The sequence below is a fragment of the Anomaloglossus baeobatrachus genome, chromosome 2, assembly GCF_048569485.1.
Source record: "Anomaloglossus baeobatrachus isolate aAnoBae1 chromosome 2, aAnoBae1.hap1, whole genome shotgun sequence".
Taxonomy (NCBI): domain Eukaryota; kingdom Metazoa; phylum Chordata; class Amphibia; order Anura; family Aromobatidae; genus Anomaloglossus; species Anomaloglossus baeobatrachus.
The window spans coordinates 259,589,384-259,610,889 of record NC_134354.1 but is presented as its reverse complement, the minus strand read 5'-3'; the positions used below and the strand labels follow the sequence as shown (position 1 = coordinate 259,610,889).

Here is a 21,506-nt window from a genome sequence, read left to right as displayed (position 1 = left end):
TATTTGTGACCTCCCAGATCACAACAGAGTTTTCTTTATGGACACAAAGTCACTTCCGCAATGTAAATGTCCCTATACATATTAAAGGGAACCTGTCATCAGAAATTTCCCCCAAAAGCTAAAAGATTCCCCCTCTGCAGCTCCTGGGCTGCATTCTAGGAAGGTCCCTGTTATTATTGTGCCCCATGTGAGACCAAAATAAAGCCTTTATAAAGTTCTACCTTTTTGTATGCAGCTTCTGTAAATCCGTCACGGGGGCGGGCTCTCTGGCGTCCGTTATTCTGCCCCCTGGTCCTGTATGCCGCCCCCATCGCTCCTTTCCATATCTGATGCACCGCCCACTGCTCCAGCCATCCCCGCGCATGCCCAGTGCCAGTCTCACGGGACTGAGCACTGTGACCGCTGGTGACGTGTGCGCAGGCAAGTGATTATGGACGGGACTGTGACTGTTATCAGCAAGTACCCGGCCATAATCTCTTGAGCGCGCAAACCTCTCCAGCGTCACACTGTGCTCAGTGTAGATGCTAGACTGTATGGGCTGCTTCCAGGTATGACGTCCTTTGTCATGTGATAGTATTTCGAACACGCCCCTATCACATGACAAAGGGACGTCATACCTGGAAGCAGCCCATACAGTCTAGCATCTACACTGAGCACAGTGTGACGCTGGAGAGGTTTGCGCGCTCAAGAGATTATGGCCGGGTACTTGCTGATAACAGTCACAGTCCCGCCCATAATCACTTGCCTGCGCACACGTCACCAGCGGTCACACTGCTCAGTCCTGTGAGACTGGCACTGGGCATGCGCGGGGATGGCTGGAGCAGTGGGCGGTGCATCAGATATGGAAAGGAGCGATGGGGGCGGCATACAGGACCAGGGGGCAAAATAACGGACGGCAGAGAGCCCGCCCCCGTGACGGATTTACAGAAGCTGCATACAAAAAGGTAGAACTTTATAAAGGCTTTATTTTGGTCTCACATGGGGCATAATAATAACAGGGACCTTCCTAGAATGCAGCCCAGGAGCTGCAGAGGGGGAATCTTTTAGCTTTTGGGCGAAATTTCTGATGACAGGTTCCCTTTAAACTAAAGTCAGCTGAAACCATCGATAACAACGAGTTTGGCTGATGGCCTAGTATCTATAAGTGTGTTAACTACGGTAATTGGAGGTCGGGAGAGATGTCGATTGTACATGTCCGACTGCCAATTGCACTGTTCTCCCTGAGTCAACCTGCCGACTGACGCGTTAGTCAGCAACTTTCTAATAGAGAATACAGGAACACCATCGTCTGAGCGAGTGCTCCTGTGTATGTAAGAGTCGGTTGAGATGGCTGTCGACTAAACGATCAGTCAAAACATTGCTCAGCCAATAGCAATCTAATCTGTATGCCCAGCTTTAGGCTATGATGGGAGTACAGGAGCGGAGTGGCGTTGAAAATGGAAGAAGACCGTGCCGAGTAAGTGTTTTCCATCAGTATTTGTAGCGAGTACAATAAAATAGTTAACTGTCACTGTCTTCTGCTGTTTCTAATGTCCCTTTGGTCCTCACCAACATCATAGACTTACATTAAGAAAATGAGCCCTTGGTCCACATCAAAGACTTTGTGTGAACTGCAAGATAAAAAAGTGTGTCAGGAAAAGACAGCAGCGGTGCTGGAAATGTCAGAAGACGGATACCAGTAAGTATATGCACACCAATGATTGCCATTTTTTTGGTTAATTTTATTGTCCCCTAGGTTGACAAAGTGGTCCTTTAAGGACAAGCAGTAGTCTCAACCTCTGTTAAAGTTAAATCTTTTTGATTTGAACAGCATGTAGGCATGAATGCAAAAACATTTACATTAATGAAATTAAAGACTATTTATATTATGTTCACAGAGGCGTAACAGTCACGGTCACAGGGATCGAGACTGGGCCCGGGGGTGCACGGAACCCAGGGCCTGTTTCAGATGGATATGTATCAAAAATGCGTTTTTCTGCCAGGAGATGCAGATTTTGTGCAGAAAATTGTTGCAGAAATTTCTGCAAAAACAGCGTTAAAATGGCAGATTTGGTCTACAACAAATTTTTGCACCAAATCTGCATCTCCTGGCAGAAAACCGCATCAAAACCACATGCGTTTTTGATACAGTTTTAGTGCGCTTTTCTGCCAGGATATGTAGATTTGGTGCAGAAATGTCTAATCCGGTAATGTGTGACCATTTTCCACAGTCAGGTCCCCCACTGACCACAGTCTGTCCCAAGAGCTGCAGTGAGTAATCGCATTTTCCATCACTGCAGGTTCAGGATGTTGCAGAACAGGGATTGTTGTGGGACCTTGTGTGGATTACGTCGAATTTGCGGGGGTATTTTCGAGGTGAATAAATTGGTGAAAGAGGTTTTTTCCTGTTTTGTTTTTATTTAAAATAAAAGTATTTTTGAGTGTTTATATGTTTTTATTTACAGGGTTAGGAATGGGGGGTCTCATAGACCTCTCCCTATTATGATCCTCGGGCTTGATGACAGTTGTAATTTTGTGACAAATCACAGCGGTCATTAAGTCCTTATATTACCCTGATTGTCACAGCTACATGGCAATTGGGATGACCAGGGTAAAGCGCCAAAATTGTCGCATCTAATAGGTGCAAAAATTGTGGGGTGGCTGTGGGATGCTATTTTTAGGCTAGGGAGGGCCCAAAAACCATGGGTCTCCCCAACCTTAAAATACCAGCCCCCAGCTGTCAGCTTTATCTTGGTTGGGTATCAAAATTAGGGGGGACTGAGTGCAGTTTTTTTTTAAATTATTTAAATAGTTTAAAAAAAAAGCTGGGGTCCCTTGTATTTTGATGCACAGCCAAAAGAACGTGCACAGCTGGAGGCTGCAGCCTGTAGCTGTCTGCTTTATCTGCACTTGGTATCAAAATACGGGATACCCTACATAATGTTTCCCAGTTTTTTGGGTTTTTTTTGTTTTTTTTTTTACAGTCAACCAGATAACCAAAGTAGTTGAAGGAAAGCAGTGCATATTCATAAGGCTTGAGGAGCGTACCAGAAAATAGTATGACAGGGAAACTCCGTAAGTATAATGCTACTTCTTTAATGACTGAAAGTAATATTTTTTTCACTGCGCCTCCCAATAACAATAATGCCAGTAGTAAAGATGGCTAAGGCATTAATGTGAATGGAAAGCAATCCCATCATGTTCAGTGGCTAAAAATTAGGCGCCAAACATGTGGGAAGGAGTCTCAAACTCAGGAGGCGAGGGGCAAAATACTCAACGAGTAACGGATATCACAATGTACCTTAATATTTGTGCGAATAACGAATTATGAGGGGCTGCTGATAAGTCTTCGGCTTTGTGATTTTTTTTGTTTCTATGGTAACGAATGTTACATCACATGACAGCCTTATGTGTCTAATATATATTTTCAAAATTTTGTGTTTGCTACTTATGGCAACAGTGTACTACGCATGCGGGAAAACAAAATGGCGGAGTCTAATGCAATATTCACAGCAACAGAGCAGAACAGTGAAAAAATTCTTGCTTCTGCCAGGAAAGTCTATGAAGGATATTCATGGTGATATGTTGCAGACATTGGGGGATCAATGCCCTTCATATTCCACAGTTAAGAACTAGGTTGCCAAATTTAAAACGGGCCACTTCAGCACCAATGATGAGGAATGTCCTGGACGACAGAGTGATTTTTGTTCCGGAGATCGTCGATGCTGTGCACAACCTCATGCTGGAGAATCAAGAATTTCATATTCGAAAAGCAGACATCACGGGGATTTCCTGTGAACGTGTTTGTCATTTTCCATGAACATTTGGACATGAGGAAGCGATCTGTAAAGTGGGTGCCCAAATGTTTGACAACAGACCAGAGAAGCATGCGAGTGAAAACGTCCTAGTCCATTTGTCAGTGTTTCCGGACTGATAAGAAGTTCCTGGATCGACTGGTTACTATGGATGAGACCCGGATTTGTTTGAATGATCCTAAAAAGAAGGAGCAGTCAAAAGAGTGGAGGCACAATGGTTCTCCGACCTAGTCCAAAGCAGGAGAGAAGCAAAAGTCCTGCACCACCGCAGATTACCTGCAATATCGCTTGCGGTACCGCCTGTGCCTGTGCTCGGGTGGAGAGCCTGGAGGGTCCGACAATCCAAGAGCGGGGTGCTGGTCATAAGGCAAAGTCCATTGATGAAGCGTGAGAGTAGAAAGAGACCGCACTCAATCCGCTGTGAAGGATTTCTTTATTCAAACACGTGCAGAGTGGAGGGCTGGAGACACACTGTGAGCTGGCTCCTCAAGAATGGACGACAGCTGTTTCGCCCAAATTGGGCTTCCACAGGTCCATATGTGGAGCTACGGCTACACCCCTTTTAAAGGAGTGCTCACAGATTGCCCCAGACCACATAAAAACAAATAGGAGATTTGTGTATGCATATAAAATACATGTATCCATTTCCATGCATGAATTTACAACAAATTTTAAACATGTAAAAGAACACACTTGAATAAAATGAAGCAATGGGTGATAGACAGGCAGAACTATCATAGGAACACAGATATTAAGCATGTAAAAGAACACACTTGAATAAAATGAAGCAATGGGTGATAGACAGGCAGAACTATTCTGAGGAATGCGGGTATACAGGCTCTCCACATCAATCGAGGTTAAAGCAAAGCCCTCCTGCCATGTCATACCCTTTAGCAGTGTTAAAAAATCAATTCATCTCATGCAAAACCAAGTTTGTGGTCTATGTGGTGCTCTGCCCTTGTGGCAGGTTCTACATAGGCAAGACTATAAGATGCTTATATGTGCGATTCAGGGAACATTACAGTTCAATAACATCAGGGAAAGGTTCTCCCAGATTAATTTCCCATATCCAGGATTGTCATGATGGTGACCCCGACGTTTTGCGTTTTGCCGGCCTTAAAAAGGTCTCCCTCCCTTTGAAGGGGGGCGACCTGCACAAATTGTTGCTACAAGAGGAGGCTAGGTTAATTATTAATTATGGGGCACAGGGCCCCCAAGGGTTAAACGATCGTGTGGATCTGTGTTCCTATGATAGTTCTGCCTGTCTATCACCCATTGCTTCATTTTATTCAAGTGTGTTCTTTTACATGTTTAAAATTTGTTGTAAATTCATGCATGGAAATGGATACATGTATTTTATATGCATACACAAATCTCCTATTTGTTTTTATGTGGTCTGGGGCAATCTGTGAGCACTCCTTTAAAAGGGGTGTAGCCGTAGCTCCACATGTGGACCTGTGGAAGCCCAATTTGGGCGAAACAGCTGTCGTCCATTCTTGAGGAGCCAGCTCACAGTGTGTCTCCAGCCCACCACTCTGCACGTGTTTGAATAAAGAAATCCTTCACAGCGGATTGAGTGCGGTCTCTTTCTACTCTCACGCTTCATCTCCTAGTCCAAAGAAGCTCAGGGTGCAAAAATCAGCCACTAACGTGAAGGCATCTGAGTTCTGGGATAAGGAGGGCGTGCTGCTAGTGGACTACCTTTAAAAGGGTTCCACCATCATTGCAAGGTATTCAATTGAACTTTTGTACCAATTGAAAGGAATTTTGTTCCTGCAAGATAACACCTCCGCTCACACTGCACAAGCAACCACGTCAAAACTGGCAGAGCTGGGCATCCAGCTGGTTGACCACCCACCTTATTCACCAGATTTAGCTCCCTTCGACTATCATTTGTTTCTAAACCTGAAAAAACACCTCAAAAGGTAGCAAATTTCACACCATTTCTGATGCCATGCTTGCTACAGATGCTTCTTGACATAGAATGCTGTAAAGCCTACTTTTTGACTGAAGATCCCCTGAACAATTTTTCAGCCAAACAGCCCAGCATCCTGAGTTGGACAAGGAGCAAAAGCGAGCTATAAGCCTTATTGCATCAACCGAGGTTTCGGCTAAAAAGTCCGGATCTAAATCCCATTGAACATGGATGGCACGGTGGCTCAGTGGTTAGCACTGCAGCCTTGCAGCGCTGGAGACCTGGATTCAAATCCCACCAAGGACAACATCTGTCCAAGAGTTTGTATGTTCTCCCCGTGTTTGCGTGGGTTTCCTCCCATACTCCAAAGACATAGAGATAGAGAATATAGATTGTGAGAACTAATGGGGACAGTGTTGCTGATGTATGTAAAGCGCTGTGCAATATGTTAGCGATATATAAATATTAACAATAATTATTACTATTAACACCTAGAAGCATCCTTTAAATATGAGAGACATGGGGGGGCGTGGCTAACTATGGAAGTGTGAGGAGGCACTTTCTGGAGCTCCTGCAGCACAGAAACTAATCCATCGGCATCCACAAGAACCATGGGCAAAACAAACAAGAAAACTAAGGCTAGAGCATCCTCTCAGCCCCCTGCTACTAAAGGGAACATTGCACAGCTGCTCACCCGCTCAAATCCTCCCCGCCGGGAGTCCCGGAATTTCCAGCAGGCGACACCGGGAGATCAGACTCAGGACATCCACACAGTGGAGCATGCGTCTCCTGGAGTCGGCTGCCTACCTAACATACCGGGCCAAACAGTGCTGAATCCACCGACCCCATCTGATGTAGAGACCAGTCGGCAGCCGCCCGTGAGACCGGAGGATGGAGGAACAGCAGCATGGCAAGATGGCGACTCCCCATGCGGCGACGCAGATGGCGACGTAAATGGGAACGCACCTGCGTTCCCAAAGAAGGTAACGGCCGGCGGAATCGGAGAGGGAGCCCTCCAGGGAGACCGCAGTTGCGCTGGTGACGGAGGGGGGAGCGGACGGGCTGCGTCGGCCCTCGATTAGGTGAGAAGCGGGGGGGAGGGGAATGGCGGCGCTTCCCCCATCCACGATGCGGGAGACTGCGACGCTGCACACACACCCCCAGCAGGCCCACAAACGCCGATAAAACCGCAGGGAAGCGGAGAAACCCATGTGGTAACGAGTCCCCCCCCCCATCACCCGACATACATGAGATGGAGCCACAGGGGAGAGAAGGAGCTGATGGGAGGCTGCGTTCCCATGCTGTCCTGCACTCACCTGCAGAGATAACCATAACACCTCATAAGTTGCCAGGCGCAGTAATGGGATCGCCTGTGAGACCCACAATGGAGCACACTACACAGGGGCTGTGGTCTGACCCCCCCGTCACGCATTCCTCTGGGTCCTCAGCCAAATGGTCACCTGGCTCTTGGCCTCCCCCAGAGATGGTGGTACATTAGAGGCCGAGCTGAAAGCACCTTCACCTCGAAAAGAGGCACTGGGAGATAGAATGACACCAGAATGCATAGGCACCCCCATGGAATTGTCAGACAGAATCACGGTCACCACCAGACCTGACCACCAACTACCTGAGAATAAGCAACTGTTTATGCACACTCCTATAGAGGAAGACAGATCAACCACTCTGGCAGATATACGTAGACTACTAGAATCAATTCCCACCAAACAGGACATAACTAACCTAACAACTAAGATTGTCTCTGAATGCAAGCAAGAATTCTCCCAGTTCCGCTTGGAGTTAACAGATGTTTCATCAAAAGTGGGCTCCCTATCTCAAGCTCGTGACTCCACGACGAAAACCATACAAACACTGACGGATACCGTTAAACGCCACTCCTCCCTAATACAAAATCTTCAATCTTCATTGGATGATCTTGAAAACAGAAATAGGAGAAATAATTTGAGAATTAGAGGCCTCCCTGAATCCATTACCACTACAGATATTCCATCAACAGTGACTACCATCTTTAATGGATTGCTAAGACGCCCACCGGACATTTTCATTGAACTTGATAGGGCCCATAGAGCACTACGGCCCCCAGACCCAAATAACCCCCAACCAAGAGACATAATCTGCCGAATTCACTTCTACCAACTTAAGGAATCAATTCTGCAGGCGGCACACAAGAAACAAACCATCTCCCACCAAGGTCACCCCATCTGAATCATGCCAGATTTATCACGATTTACACTGGCCCAAAGAGCGGCCCTCAAACCCCTGACGAGCCTTCTACGGGAAAGGGAGATCCCCTTTAGATGGGGGTTCCCCTTTTCTTTATCGGTTCGGAGGGGCCTAAAAACCTTCACAATAAGAACCCCGGGAGACATACGAGGTTTCCTGTCCGGATTGGGACTACCGAACATTAATTTGCCTGAGTGGGTGACGCTAATTGAAAATGGCACGGTTTTAACTGGGAGACTCCCAAAATCCCGAGATCAACCCCTTGCAGGCCCTCCCTCCAGAGAAAGACTGAAGGGAGGTGACAAAAGAGGACCGACTGCGAGCCGTCGCATTACACCCTAGCGACCGAATCCAGTTAACTTGTCTGTAAAACGGTAACTATCGAGGGAATTGTTTCCCATTTGGACACTCCAGCATCCCAACAAGAACCCGGGACTCCGTGACTTTCATATGTTGCAGAGATGCTCTTGAAAGAATAGTTAAACACTATTAGTTTATAACTAAAATTTGCCTCACGCCCAGAGACTTATTACCTTATCCAATAGCCGATGGATACTCAGTTACTTCAAGTTATATGGTTAAACCAGTTAAAGTGTTACGCAGGCTCCTGTGCCACCTTGCCACTTGCTGGACCAGACTTCGTCCCACATAGGGTGGGAGCCTCTGTCCGGCCTACCAAGGTTGCACAAGCTCCTGTTTCACATTAGTACCTTTCCTAGGTTGTTTGTTGCACAGAGGCTATACCTCTGAGCCTTTAAGTTTGCTGAATCTCTATTTCTCTATCCCCTTTCTACATTCTAATCTTTCTATCTTTACTTATTTCACGGCATTGCACGAAGCTGTGTTGCACTATCGTTTACCCTGAATGACGGAATTAAGAATCGCCTCCTTCAATGCTAAGGGTCTGAACACTCCGGAGAAACGGGCGCAGGTCCTGCACCATTTCCATCGACATAAGGTACAGATAATCTGCTTCCAAGAAACACACTTTAAAGAAAACCACACTCCTATCATCAAACATAAACAATACACCAGTTGGCATTTTGCCAACAATCCTAGCAACAAATCTAAGGGGGTTGCAGTCGCCATACATAAATCCCTCCCCCACCAAATTCTTAGCTGTACAATAGATAAAGAGGCGAGATATATTATTCTTTCCCTTAAGGTCGAGGGTCAGATATTAACCCTATTAAATGTATACGCACCTAACCAGGACCAAGCCAACTACATCTCAAATCTGATAGACGAGTCCTCCCCCTTGGTGCAGGGGTCGGTAATTTTATGCACTGACCTCAACCTTACTTTAAACCCGGTTTTGGACAACTCAAAGAAAAAGTCTCACTTATCATACAAAGCTATCAAATATGTTAAAAAAGCTCTCCTCAGGTTAGAGTTATGTGACGTGTGGAGACTACAACATCCCGAGGTCAGAGACTATACCTTTAACTCAACACCGCACGATTCCTATAGTAGGATTGATTATATCATGGTCCAACACTCAGCTCTCCCCTGGGTGTCCTCTACGGCAATCGGTAACATACTGTGGTCCGACCACGCTCCAGTTTACTGCTCTTTAACGATCCCTTCAATTTCTAAAACGGTGCGCCCATGGCGGTTGAATGAGAGCTTGCTGGAGGACCCGGTGTGTGTGGCGGATGTACGGGAATCCATAGGACACTTTCTCTCAGACCACATTGCTGACACGACTGCCCCAATTCTCAAATGGGAAGCACTTAAATGTGTTTTGAGAAGGGTCCTTATTAAACATGGCTCCCGTTTGAAGAAGGCCAAAGCCCAAGCCCTTGGTTCTGCCCTACAAACAGTTACCAAATTGGAATTAGCCCATAAAAATGCACTCTCGACAGAAACACTAAGACATCTCCTCAAAGCAAGACAAGACGTAAAACATTTGCTAGACGAATCTTATAAGCGGCATCTCCAAATTGGGCGCTGCAGATTCTATGAATTTGGTAACAAACCGGGGAGGATGCTTGCGAGAGCCCTTCGCTCTCAGTGCACCCAGAATTTTATCCCCTGCATCAAGGGGGTCAACGACTCCTTGGTCCACACAACGGCAGAGATCTCCGACACGTTCCACTCATACTACGCAAGCTTATATAATCTCCCCAAACCAGTGAGCCAGCCACTCCCAATCACGTCCCCTTTCAACGCCCCTAGACCAGAAATCATAGCCGAACTAGACAACCCATTTGACCACACTGAACTGTTAAATGTAATAAAGAACCTACCAAATAACAAAAGCCCAGGACCAGATGGGTTCACAGGGAAATTCTACAAAACACTGGTAGACCTTCTATCCCCTGTGATGCTGGTCGCATTCAATTCCATCTCCGAGTCCTGTCCGTTCCCTGCCCAATCGACGGCTGCATTTGTCACCATGATCCCTAAACCGGGAAAAGACCCAAATGTTTGCAAAAGCTACCGCCCAATTTCCCTCCTGAACACGGACCTAAAAATTTTTGCAAAATTAATAGCAAATAGATTGAGCTCACTACTCCCCTCGCTGATCCACCCTGACCAAGTGGGCTTTGTCCCAGGGAGAGAGGCGCGGGACAACACCCTAAAAACCATAGATATTATACATCACGCTAAAACCCACAAAATACCGATGATGGTCCTTTCCCTTGACGCTGAGAAGGCATTCGATAGAATTTCTTGGTCCTCTCTCGTGCAAACCCTTGCACATATTGGCTTCAGTCCCTCCTTCCTTGCTAAAATTCTTTCTCTATATAACCACCCATTCACTAACCTAAAAATTAATGGCTCATTATCAAACCCCTTGTAACGCCTGGTCCCACCAGACCCCGGGGGGGGAGCTCTCCCTCACATCTGCCCAGTCCCAGCATAGCTCCCACATGCATTCCTGCCCCCACTCCCAGGCAGAGAAGGCCTTCCACTTACCGGCCCCAGGGCTCTGCAGACGTTGCTCCCACTCCAAGGCCTGCTGCAGTTTCCTCCTCACACAGAATTGCTGTAGGTGATTCTGGGCTGCGTGCGAGGCCACGCCCCCTTTCTTAAAGTGGCATGCCCCAAATCCTGGAAGTGATCTCAGAGGTCACCTGCTGCCTAATAGGTATTTAAGTTCACTTCCCCCGGCAGCAGGCGCCCGAGCAACGCCTCTATTAGTGCATTGCCAGTGTCCTAATCTGTCTATGCTATTGTTTATGATCCGTACATTTGTTACCTGATTCTAATCCTGTGTCTCACCGTAGTGCCATCTATACCATACCGTCTGTGGACGTCACCACCTATTCCTATCGTGGACGTCACCGTGCCATACCTGCCGTGGACACTATCTGTACCGTACCGGCTGTGGACGTCACCTGCTGTGAAACATCTCCGGTGCCACTTCCGTGTTCTGCCTGCCGCGGACATCGTACCCGAGCCACGCCTGGCCGTACAGAGACTCCTACCTCCGGTCCCTGGCTGCCGTGCATTTAGGCCTTCTGGGGAGGCGCCGCACAGTCCCTGTATAGGGGTTCGCTGCTGGCCGTCTTCTCAGGGGAGTCCGGTGCACGGTCCAGTGGGTCCACCTCCGGACGTTCGCCGCTCCTCGGTGAGCGTAACAGTTTGCTCGGGCCATGGACTCCGCCGGGATCACGGTTAACCCGCTGAATGACCTGCAACAGGAGCTCTCCCGCCAACGTGAGACCCAAGCAAGGTTCGTGGCTTACATAAAGTCTGTGGAATCCCGTCTGGCATCCATGCAAACCTCCGTATCCTCCAACAGCTCCCAGTTGAGTGAACTACTGCAGGAACTGTCCCGCCAGCATGAGGCCCAGAGACGCATGGCTGAAGATATGGCGGCCGTGGATTCCCGTCTAAATGCTCTGCAGAATCCGGCCTCCTCTACAACTCCTGACTCTGCAGGATTATCGACATACATGTCTCCTTCTCGCCTGGCCTCCCCACCCATGTATGGAGGGGATCCCCGTTTGTGTCGCGGTTTCTTAAACCAGTGCTCCCTGCACTTTGAGCTGTCGCCGCTGCAGCAAGCGACCGATCGCTCGAAAATCGCATTTATCATGTCACATCTGACTGGTCAGGCTCTGGCTTGGATGAATCCGCTCTGGGAAAAGAATGACCCGACCGTCCAAGTCCTGTCCGTCTTTCTGACCACCTTCCGTAAGGTGTTCGATGAGCCAGGCCGTCTCTCCTCTACTGCCTCTTCACTCATGAGAATCCACCAGGGGAATCTCACCGTGGGACAGTATGCAATCGAGTTCCGCACTCTGTCCTCCGAGCTCAAGTGGAACAATGACGCCTTGGTAGCTGCCTTTTGGGAAGGGTTATCCGGAAAAATCAAGGATGAACTGGCTGGCCGGGATGTACCTACCACCCTGGAAGAGCTGATCTCTCTAGCTACCCGTATTGATCTCCGCTTCCAAGAGCGTGCCAGAGAGGTCACCCGGGCAAGAAGAACCCCGCGCCTTGCGCCCACCTTCCAAAGGCCGATGTTACCTTCCTCCACCAGGCCTACTGCTCCGCATGAGCCCATGGAGGTCGACCGCGTCACTGAGTCCAGACTGCGACAGAGGAATCGAAGAATGGCAGGAGAGTGCTTTTACTGCGGAAGTGCCAAACATCTGATTCAGGACTGTCCAGTAAAGCCGGGAAACTACAGAGCCTAGGGTCCATCGGAGAGGCCACCCTAGGTCACGCCAAGTCCTCTCCTTTTCTCCAGGTGCCCGTATCCCTGTCCTGCGGCTCCATCCGGTTGTCAGTACATGCGTTCCTGGATTCTGGCTCCGCCGGGAACTTTATCCAGCAGTCCATGGTGGATCTACACCAGATTCCCGTCCGATGTCTTGCTACCCCCATCAGTCTGTCTTCCGTGGATGGAAAACCGCTTTCCGAACCCATCCGGTTCATCACAGAGAACTGTACAATGCAAGTGGGGTTGCTACACACTGAGACAATCGCCTTCCATGTGCTCCCTGGCATGGCACATGCTCTTCTTCTGGGAATACCCTGGCTTCGGTCACACAAGCCTGTGCTCGACTGGGATTCCGGAGACATCCTGCAATGGGGTGCTTCTTGCCACAATCACTGCCTGACACCAGTGCTTCCTCCGCACCCACCAGTCAAACCGGTCAACCTTCCCGGGTTACCTCCCGCCTACTGGTCCTTTTCCGATGTCTTTGACAAAAAGGAAGCTGAGACGTTGCCGCCACACAGACCCTACGATTGTCCCATCGACCTGCTCCCAGGTACAACCCCTCCTCGTGGGCGCATCTACCCACTGTCGCGTGAAGAGACCCAAGCCATGTCTGACTATATAAAGGAGAATTTAGCACGAGGCTTCATCCGAAAATCCTCCTCTCCCGCCGGAGCGGGATTCTTCTTTGTGGGAAAAAAGGATGGGGGTCTACGGCCCTGCATTGACTACCGCGGATTGAATAAGATCACGGTGAAAAACAGGTATCCGCTACCCCTTATACCGGAACTGTTTGACCGTTTCCGAGGTGCCAAGATCTTTTCCAAACTAGATCTCCGGGGTGCGTACAATCTGGTTCGCATTCGGTCGGGAGACGAATGGAAGACCGCGTTCAACACTCGTGATGGGCACTATGAATACCGAGTGATGCCCTTCGGGCTCAGTAACGCACCGGCGGTCTTCCAGGAGTTTGTGAACGACGTCTTCCGTGATCTTCTCTACACCTGCGTAGTTGTGTATTTAGATGACATCCTTATCTTCTCTCCGGACTTGCATACCCATCGAAGACATGTCCGTCTGGTCCTGCGGAGATTGAGAGAGAATCGCCTTTACGCCAAACTCGAGAAATGCCTGTTTGAGCAGACCTCGTTACCCTTGCTTGGCCACATAGTCTCGGATACCGGCCTGAAGATGGATCCTGACAAGGTTTCAGCCGTACTGAAATGGCCCCGTCCGGAAGGGTTGAAGGCTATCCAGCGATTCCTGGGATTCGCCAACTATTACCGGCAATTCATTCCACATTTCTCATCTCTGGTGCGCCCCATATCCTCTCTCACTCGCAAAGGGGAGAACCCGAAGAAATGGACACCGGAAGCTGAAGAATCGTTCCTGTCCCTTAAACGTGCCTTTGCTTCTGCTCCAGCCTTACACAGACCCGACATTAACCAGCCGTTTATCCTTGAGGTAGATGCCTCCTCATCCGGAGCCGGTGCGGTCCTTACACAGAAAACGTCAGAGGGTAAGACAGTAACCTGCGGCTTCTTTTCTAAGGCTTTCTCCCCAGCAGAACGAAACTACTCAATCGGAGACCGTGAGTTGCTGGCAGTCAAGCTGGCTCTGGAGGAATGGCGATACCTGCTGGAAGGGTCATTGCATCCAGTTACCATCTATACTGACCACAAGAATCTGGCATATCTTCAGACAGCCCGCAGGCTAAACCCCCGACAGGCCCGATGGTCATTATTCTTTGCCCGCTTTGATTTCGTTCTGCATTTCCGTCCAGCCGAGAAGAACCTGAAAGCCGATGCGCTGTCTCGATCATTCCTGTCAGAGGACCAGGAGGATGAACCTCGGCACATCATTGAACCTTCCAAACTAATGGCGGCTCCAGTCGGCATGCATCACCTTCATCCCGGTAAGACGTTTGTTGCTGTGGTCGATAGAGAACGTGTACTCCGGTGGGGACACTCTTCCAGAATAGCAGGTCACGTGGGTCAAAAGAAATCTCTGCAATTGATATCCCGATATTACTGGTGGCCAGGGTTACGTCAAGACGTCCAGGACTTTTGTTCATCCTGTTCCTCCTGTGCCCGGAACAAGGTCCCGAAGACCCTTCCGGCGGGCCCTTTGCTTCCTTTACCTGTACCATCCGCTCCATGGCAACATATCGGCATGGATTTCATCACGGACCTGCCAAAATCGTCTGGCTGCACAGTCATCTGGGTGGTAGTGGACCGGTTCTCCAAGATGGCCCACTTCACACCACTCTCCGGGCTACCGTCCTCTCCGGTTCTTGCTGACCTCTTCATCCAACACATCTTCCGGCTTCATGGCTTGCCTCTCCATATCGTGTCCGACAGAGGGGTCCAGTTCACCGCTCGGTTCTGGAGAGCAGTCTGCAAGATGATGGATGTGGAATTGGACTTTTCCTCTGCCTACCACCCTCAGTCCAATGGGCAAGTGGAGCGCATTAACCAAATCCTGACTAACTATCTCCGCCACTTCGTGGACGAACACCACAGCGACTGGGTCAAACTGCTTCCGTGGGCCGAGTTCTCCTATAACAACCATGACAGTGAGTCCTCTGCTAAATCTCCGTTCCAGGTGGTGTATGGACAGCGACCCAAAGTGCCGTGTCCTGTGACAAGTTCCTCAGGCAACCCTGCAGCTGATGACCTCGTGAGGTCCTTCTCAGCCGTCTGGGCTGAGACCAAGTCGGCTCTGGAACGGTCCTCTGTCCGCATGAAGAAACACGCTGACAAGAAACGTCTGGATGTTCCTTTCTTCCGGCCCGGAGATAAAGTCTGGCTCTCGTCCAAGTATGTCCGCCTGAAACAGCCGTCTTACAAGCTGGGTCCCCGCTTCATTGGTCCCTTTGAAGTGCTCCGACGGATCAATGAGGTGTCCTACAAGTTGAAGCTGCCGTCGACACTTCGCATCCCGAACTCCTTCCATGTGTCCCTCCTCAAGCCGGTGGTCCTGAGTCGTTTCCATGGTGATCCTGGGGTCTCGCCTCCTCCTGTTGGTGATGATGACGTCTATGAGGTAAAAGCCATCCTTGCGGCTAAGGAGGTCCGAGGTAAAACCTATTATCTGGTGGACTGGAAGGGGTTCGGTCCTGAGGAGAGGACGTGGGTACCTGCGGAGGACGTGGATGCTCCTCGTCTCCTCCGGAGCTTCCTGAGGAGGAGGGGGCTTCAGGGGGGGGTACTGTAACGCCTGGTCCCACCAGACCCCGGGGGGGAGCTCTCCCTCACATCTGCCCAGTCCCAGCATAGCTCCCACATGCATTCCTGCCCCCACTCCCAGGCAGAGAAGGCCTTCCACTTACCGGCCCCAGGGCTCTGCAGACGTTGCTCCCACTCCAAGGCCTGCTGCAGTTTCCTCCTCACACAGAATTGCTGTAGGTGATTCTGGGCTGCGTGCGAGGCCACGCCCCCTTTCTTAAAGTGGCATGCCCCAAATCCTGGAAGTGATCTCAGAGGTCACCTGCTGCCTAATAGGTATTTAAGTTCACTTCCCCCGGCAGCAGGCGCCCGAGCAACGCCTCTATTAGTGCATTGCCAGTGTCCTAATCTGTCTATGCTATTGTTTATGATCCGTACATTTGTTACCTGATTCTAATCCTGTGTCTCACCGTAGTGCCATCTATACCATACCGTCTGTGGACGTCACCACCTATTCCTACCGTGGACGTCACCGTGCCATACCTGCCGTGGACACTATCTGTACCGTACCGGCTGTGGACGTCACCTGCTGTGAAACATCTCCGGTGCCACTTCCGTGTTCCGCCTGCCGCGGACATCGTACCCGAGCCACGCCTGGCCGTACAGAGACTCCTACCTCCGGTCCCTGGCTGCCGTGCATTTAGGCCTTCTGGGGAGGCGCCGCACAGTCCCTGTATAGGGGTTCGCTGCTGGCCGTCTTCTCAGGGGAGTCCGGTGCACGGTCCAGTGGGTCCACCTCCGGACGTTCGCCGCTCCTCGGTGAGCGTAACACCCCTTCACCATCCACAACGGTACCCGACAGGGATGCCCACTATCCCCTCTTCTCTACATACTTATCATGGAACACCTCCTGGCGGCCATTCGTAACCACACAGATTCGCGGAATTAAATTAGCTGGAAAAGAATATAAATGCTCAGCGTTCGCAGATGATGTACTAATTTATATAACAAATCCGGTGACTTCACTCCCTAATTTACTGGATCTGTTGGAGAGATTCGGTAGGTGGTCCAACTTTAAGATCAATATGGACAAATCCGAGGCTCTCAATGTAACTCTCACTGATGAGATGGTGCACGATCTGAAGTCGCACTACCCATTTAGGTGGCCCCCGGGCAATGTCATTACCTATTTGGGCATCCGTCTACCCTCGGATAGCTCCAGATTGTTTGCGTTGAACTTTCAGCCATTTCTCTCCAAATTAGAAAATAACTTAACCACCTGGGAGCGGGTGAGTTTCTCCTGGTTCGGGCGCATTAATATATTAAAAATGACAATCCTCCCCAGGCTGTTATACCTATTACACACAATTCCAACTCACATCCCAACGACATTTTGGGAGGGAATCAGGCGACAATTTAAGAACTTTGTATGGGCGTCAAAACACCCGAGACTACGATGGGAGACTCTAACGCGTCCTAAGGAGGCTGGAGGAATGGGCTTACCAGACTGCCGTCGTTATTATTTCGCGGCAGCACATGCTCGAATACTGGACTTAATACATAGCTATAAGACAAAGTTATGGGTGCGCCTGGCAACTGACATATGTCCGATCCCGGCTGGAACCCTGCCTTGGTTACGCCCGTCCATAGTTCCAAAGAATCTGGAAATATCCTACACAACAACTAACACGTTAAAGACCTTAAGCGCTCCTTCTCTGAAAAAAAGGACTGGTAGATGGGATTGGCCCCTTGTTTCCCATATCGGGTAACCCTAAGTTCAAACCGGGATGTGCAGCCCCGGCATTTTTAAGTAGCTCCAAGTCCCGCCCTCTACGTTTTCACCAGGTGGCCCCTAGCGGTGTACTATTGCCACTCAGTGCGATCCTGGAAGAAACCCCCACCACTCCACGTCATGAATATGAATACACCCAACTCCAACACTTTTTTATATCAATCCCTGAGAAACCAGCTTTGACACGCCCCCCTTCAACGTTTGAAACGTTGTGCCTCGCTAAAACTATTATACCGCATGCGACTTCGGTGGTGTACAAATTGCTCTCGGAAAAAGATCTGCTCTCCCTCCCCTCATACTGTAAGGCCTGGGAGTCAGAACTAAACAAAACTGTCACAAAATCCCAATGGAACAAATGTTTTTCGCTTTCACACAAATCAATCATAGCATCTAAGTCGCAAGAAACAAGCTACAAGATAATATCAAGATGGTACAGGGTCCCAGTCACAATAAATAAATGGTTTCCAGGGGTTCCGGATACGTGCTGGCGCTGCGGTGCAGAATTGGGATCGATGACTCACATATGGTGGTCCTGCCCGACACTGAGCGCCTTTTGGAACGGAGTCCTCAGGACGGTGTTGGAAGTAACAGGGATCTCAATACCACATACCCCAGAAGCAATCTTGCTCTATATGTTCCCCATATCCGCTTCCAGATTTAAAAAATCCCTGCTCAGACACCTACTACAGGCTGCGAAAACTGTAATCCCCAGACACTGGAGATCCATGGATCCCCCGTCTTTGGAGGAGTGGTTTGCAGAGGTGGACCTAGTGCACCGTATGGAGTCCCTGGTGGCTTACTCACAACATGAAAGAGACACAGTTGCCCGGACGTGGTTTCACTGGGAGGCGTTCCGGTCCTCTCCTCTTTACCGCCAGATCTTGAAATAAAGTGCAATGCTCTAAACTTCTTTCTCTGTTTTTCCTTCCTTCCTTTACAGCTTAATTTTTTCTTCCCCCCTCACGTTCTTTTCCTTTTCATTCATGGTAGAGAGATCCCCGAATTGAGGGGATGAGGTTGAAAAATTTATAGGATTCTATATATGATTGTTATAACCTTGACTACCTTTTCACCCTAAAGATAGATGATGGGTGCTGTTGATAGTATTAGTTCTGGTTAATGTGATTGACTGGACTGCTTTCATTATTAATTCTCAACATATAGTCACATCAAAGATTTATGAAAACACCCAACATCTAAGGGATTTTATATATTTTCTTGAATGTCTATGTTTTCTTTTGTTTGTGAATATCTTGAAAATCAATAAAAATCTATTGTTTAAAAAAAATATAAATATGAGAGACATGGAGCAGTTTGCAAAAGAAAAGTGGTCCAAAATTCCAGTTGAGAGGTGGAAGAAGCTTGTTGGTGGTTAGAGAAAGCGATTGACTGCAGTTATTTATTCCAAGTGATGTGCAACGAAATATAAAGTTCAGGGTGCCAACAATTTTGTCTGGCTGATTTTTGGTGTTTTGTGTAAACTTATGTCCAATTTGCCTTTTTATCTTTGTTTTTGTCTTGTTCCAATACACAGAAAGGAAATAAACATGGAATATAACAAAAAAGAGAATTTTGTTTACTTACCGTAAATTCTTCTTCTTATAGTTCCGTATTGGGAGACCCAGACATTGGGTGTATAGCTTCTGCCTCCGGAGGACACACAAAGTACTACACTAAAAAGTGTAGCTCCTCCCTCTGAGCATATACACCCCCTGGATAACCAAATATAGCCAGTTTAGTGCAAAAGCTGAAGGAGAATAGCCACCCACAAGTAGAGATAGAGCAAGAACCGGAACAACCGGAGCCTCTGTCTACAACAACAGCCGGTGATAACACGCGGAACAAGAAACTGCCAACAGGCAACAGGGAGGGTGCTGGGTCTCCCAATACGGAACTATAAGAAAAAGCATTTACGGTAAGTAAACTAAATTCTCTTTTTCTTTATCGTTCCTATGGGAGACCCAGACATTGGGATGTCTCAAAGCAGTCCATGGGTGGGAATAAACAGAAAACTGAGAAGTAGGCGAAACCTAACTTCACAAATGGGCGACAGCCGCCTGAAGGATGCGTCTGCCCAAGCTCGCATCTGCCGAAGCATGAGCATGCACTTGGTAGTGCTTCGAAAAGGTATGCAGACTAGTCCAAGTGGCAGCCTGACAGACCTGCTGAGCCGTAGCCTGGTGCCTGAAAGCCCAAGAGGCACCGACAGCTCTGGTCGAGTGTGCCTTGATCCCCTGCGGGGGAGGCACCTGAGTACACTGGTAGGCATCGGAAATGGCCGACCTAATCCAACGAGCTAAGGTCGGCTTAGAAGCCGAGAGGCCCTTACGCCGACCTGTGGTCAGCACAAAAAGAGAGATGCACCGCCTAAGAACAGCGGTGCGAGACACATAGATCCGGAGTGCCCGCACCAGATCTAGAGTATGCAACGCTTTTTCAAAGCGATGAACAGGAGCCGGACAAAAGGAAGGCAGGGAAATGTCCTGGTTAAGGTGGAAAGGAGAAACCACCTTAGGGAGAAAGTCCGGAGTCGGACGGAGAACCACCTTGTCTTGATGAAAAACCAAAAAAGGTGACTCCGAAGAGAGCGCAGCCAAATCAGAGACTCTCCTGAGGGAAGTTATGGCGACTAGAAAGACCACTTTCTGTGAAAGACGAGACAAAAAAACCTCCCTAAGAGGCTCAAAGGGGGGTTTCTGCAAAGCCGTGAGGACCAGATTGAGGTCCCAGGGATCCAAAGGCCGCCGGTAAGGCGGAATGATGTGAGATGCGCCCTGCATGAAGGTGCGCACCTGAGCCAGCCGGGCGATACGCCGCTGGAACAACACTGACAGAGCCGAGACTTGTCCCTTGAGTGAATTGAGGGATAGTCCTAGCTGCAGACCGGACTGTAGAAAGGACAGAAGGGTCGGCAAGGAAAAAGGCCAAGGAGCATGGCCGGAAGAGCGACACCAGGACAGGAAAATTCTCCAGGTCCTGTGATAGATTTTGGCCGAGGAAGACTTCCGAGCCAGAGTCATAGTGGAGATGACTTTAGGAGGAATACGTCGGAATACGGAGTATACGGAATACGAAGAAGTCGTCAAGATCCAGGACTCAAGAGCCACGCCGTCAATCTGAGAGCCGCAGAATTCTGGCGGAAAAACGGACCTTGTGAGAGCAGGTCTGGACGGTCCGGGAGACGCCACGGCACCTCTACGGACAGATGGAGCAGGTCTGGGTACCAAGCTCGCCTGGGCCAGTCCAGAGCAATGAGGATGACCCGACGGCCCTCCATTCTGATCTTGGGCAGGACTCTGGGCAAGAGAGCTAAAGGGGGAAACACGTAGGACAGACGAAACTGGGACCAATCTTGAACCAGAGCGTCCGCTGCCAAGTCCTGAGGATCGTGGGAGCGAGCCACGTAAACCGGAACCTTGTTGTTGTGCCGGGATGCCATTAGATCCACTTCCGGAGTGCCCCACTTGCGGCAGGTTGACCGAAACACTGCCGGATGCAGGGACCACTCGCCGTTGTCCACGGTTTGACGGCTGAGATAATCTGCTTCCCAGTTTTCCACGCCTGGGATGTGGACTGCGGATATGGTGGACTTGGAGTCCTCCGTCCACTGAAGGATGCGTTGAACCTCCAACATTGCTAGGCGGCTGCGTGTCCCGCCCTGGTGATTGATGTAGGCAACCGCTGTCGCGTTGTCTGACTGAACTCGGATGTGCTTGCCCGCCAACAGGTGGTGAAAGGCTAAGAGAGCTAGAAGCACAGCTCTGGTTTCCAGCACATTGATCGAGAGGGCTGATTCGGACAGAGTCCAAGTGCCCTGTGCTCTGTGGTGGAGATATACCGCTCCCCAGCCGGATAGACTGGCATCCGTGGTGAGGATCACCCAGGACGGGGCCAGGAAGGAGCGTCCCTGAGACAGAGA

At 49.4% G+C, this 21,506-nt stretch overlaps 1 protein-coding gene across 4 annotated transcripts in view; it reads right to left on the bottom strand.

The window, feature by feature from the left end:
• The window catches only part of DCAF6 (DDB1 and CUL4 associated factor 6), a 254,186-nt gene that overhangs the window by 138,827 nt on the left and 93,853 nt on the right, over nucleotides 1-21,506 (bottom strand). The gene's annotated exons all lie outside the window — the stretch shown is intronic.